This window comes from Clupea harengus, chromosome 1, assembly GCF_900700415.2.
Source record: "Clupea harengus chromosome 1, Ch_v2.0.2, whole genome shotgun sequence".
NCBI lineage: Eukaryota > Metazoa > Chordata > Actinopteri > Clupeiformes > Clupeidae > Clupea > Clupea harengus.
The window spans coordinates 10,411,864-10,414,910 of NC_045152.1; the positions used below are offsets into that span (position 1 = coordinate 10,411,864).

At 44.7% G+C, this 3,047-nt stretch overlaps 1 long non-coding RNA gene across 1 annotated transcript; it reads left to right on the forward strand.

Moving 5' to 3' along the window:
• The first annotated feature begins 566 nt into the window (after positions 1-566).
• Positions 567-2,069, forward strand: LOC116222460. The gene is made up of 4 exons (XR_006152656.1): positions 567-803; positions 888-961; positions 1,047-1,131; positions 1,349-2,069. It is a non-coding gene; the product is annotated as an uncharacterized LOC116222460 (long non-coding RNA).
• The last annotated feature ends 978 nt before the right edge of the window (positions 2,070-3,047 follow it).

Below are 3,047 nucleotides of genomic sequence, written 5' to 3' on the forward strand. Positions count from 1 at the left end.
AGTACAACAGTGTGCGCCCGCCGCACGGCATTATGGGGCGACTATGCCGGCACGTTACAATATGTATATGTATATATGTCTATGTGGTATACACTACCCCGCCCCCTCTTCCGCTACGAAGTTTCCACTTTTTCACATGCAGATGACCCCGCCCCCTCCCCCGCGACGAAGTTTTGACATCTTTTGCATCTTTTTCATGTGTTGTTGTAAACAATGCAACTAGTGGAAGCGGCAGGGTGCTCAGTGTTGCCAGATTGAAAAATGCCGAAGTATCGTACCAAAGGCTCAAAATGATCGTATTTGGAGGATAATAATCGTACATCTGGCAACACTGAACAAATCATATCATATCAACATTAGTAAATAATTGTAACATACCGGTAGTATATCTAGAGAGTCTGACTGAAACAGGGAAAAAACTAAAAAAGAATAATCCAAATGAACAACTCGCAAAGGTTTTCTGTTTGGTTTTGCATAAAATTGCTGATGTCACTTCTTCTACACTTAGGAGTGAGAACTGATGGGTTGGCCTGATTTAACTCAGAAATATCTGTTACACGTGTAGCAAGTGGGCAAGTAGTAATAGTTTGGTGCCTACTCCCTCTGCCGTTACCCAGTTAGTCTCTCTCTGTCACACCGCAATACGTCACTAATTGGGCAATGGGTTGCGATTGATTAGGCTACCTGACATATTACCAACAGGCTTATGTATAGGCACCCGGGGTCCTAAAGCCGGTAGCTCGTCAACACCACTGGTTCTGGGATTGTGTAGCAGAGTCACGGGTGCTGCGTGAAATAAACAGGTATGTCTGGGCAAAGGTTTCTTTAAGTTCTTCCGTTACTGATTACTAGCTTGCTAAGTGGCTACTTGTTTAACTATGGTATAGGAGGGCAGACGCTGGCAGAGCCGCTGTGTTTTGATGTACGTGTGTGGGCGTGACGCCGTGTTGTGTGCAAAAAGGTACGTTATTGAACGTATTCGTGGTATTCTGTTTGTAGTATAATACAGACAAGTCATGATGTACTCTTTATGTATCCTTCACCAGTGTCTGCTGGGCACTGTTACCATAGCAGAGAGGGCAGTTATTCTCCAGAAGCCATCAGCCACAGTGTAGTAGCCATCTTGAAAAGGTATGTGTTAAACCCTGATACGTGTACTGTGTTGCGTACCAGCAGGCCATAGCGGCCATTCATTTTGCGCTGACAAGTGACGACACTAATGTAGGCTGGCTGACTAACACTTTGCCCTGTATTGCTGTTTTTAATTGATGTAATGCCATCACCTCTCCCATGTGTGCTGCTTTTAAGGATGTGGGATCTTAACAGTGTTTGTTTTATATGTTTGCAGCGTTAGACCCTCGCAGCTACCCAGGGCTGCTAGTTGCTGTTCTCTTTTAATGTGTATTTGATGCATTGGTGCCGCGTATAGTTTGTTTACTTTTTTTTGTTCCTCTAGCCTATCGGCCTAAGTAGCTTGTGTAGGTACCACCTATTTAATGTGAGCCGCAGGCTAGAGTGGATTTATTTTGTTTGTTTTTCTTTTTTACTGTACTTCCAGTTCGTGTGTCTCCCTCCCCCCTCCACAGCTAATAGCCTCGGTGCTTATGAGGCCCATTAGTACCTGACCTTGGATAGCCGGTCTCTGTAGTTTTTCTCACTCTAGTAGCCTACAGAGATTGCAGTGTGCATGTAGTTTGAACTCTTAATTGCCGTGTCACATATCACAGAGTGTCTTGGATATTGTAGTGCATTTTCCCTGAATCTAAAACACGTGCTATTTAGTGTGCACAAGACCACGTGTGTTAGAGACCTGGCCTGACATCAGTTCTCCTAGTGGCCCAGTACCGAGGTTCCCCAGTCCCCCTACTGTGTCTATGTATTTTTTTTTTGTATTATATCTGGTGACCAACCAACGCTACTCGTGTCTACTATTTATTAATAAAGACTATTTTTATACTTTCACCAAAAACTGGCAATAGTGTTATTGAGTTCCCCTTGCTCTGACATAATTTAGCCCACTTCAAGGGGTGGCGTAGTCAACAGTACCCGAGAGGGCGCTACACACGTGAAAAGAATGAAATGATCAAACTATACTTTACAAGTCCAGTCTGGATCTCGGTAAGGTCACCTGAAATAAATAGTAGTTAGGCTTCAGAATCAACAAATTACAGTACAGTCCATGATGCTGCCCTGAGAGGTTCTTAATATTTGAACTCAAGTCAATCAAATGACACCCCTCCCTTTCCTGCTCCTTAAGAAACACGTTGAATAGTGTATGGCTTTTTCCACGCCACTTTATTTGTTTCACATTCACAAAGCCAGGACTGTGTATGAGCACATATAATAACTGAATTTGACCAAAAATGTATTGGATTCACATTGCGGACTGCACCTTTAAAGGGCAGGTTGACCAAAATGCTATTGAGAGGACTGAAATGTAATCATGATAAACACTTAGCCTATCCCCACAAACATTATGCTCTAGCTCTATATCTGGGGCTCCATGCAAGATATCCCCTCGTGCGGTATCGGTGATCATCCGAAAGGTGCAGAATAACCCCAGAACTACACAGGGGGAGCTTGTGAATGATCTCAAGGCAGCTGGGACCACAGTCTCCAAGAAAACCATTGGCAACACACTACGTCGTAATGGTTTGAAGTACTGCAGCACTCGCAAGGTCCCCCTGCTCAAGGAAGCACATGTACAGGGCCGTCTGAAGTTTGCCAATGAACACTTGAATGATTCTAAGGAGGATTGGGAGACAGGATGTGGTCAGATGAGACCAAAATCAAGCTCTTTGGCATCAACTCGACTTGCCGCGTTTGGAGGGGGAAGAATGCTGAATATGACCCCAAGGACACCATCCCCACCGTCAAGCATGGAGGTGGAAACATTATGCTTTGGGGCTGTTTCTCTGCCAAGGGTACAGGACGACTCCACCGCATCAAGGGGACTATGGATGGGGCCATGTAACGTGGAATATTGGGCTTGAACCTCATTCCCTCATTCCCTCCCATTGAAAACGCAACCTTAAGGATTTGGAGAG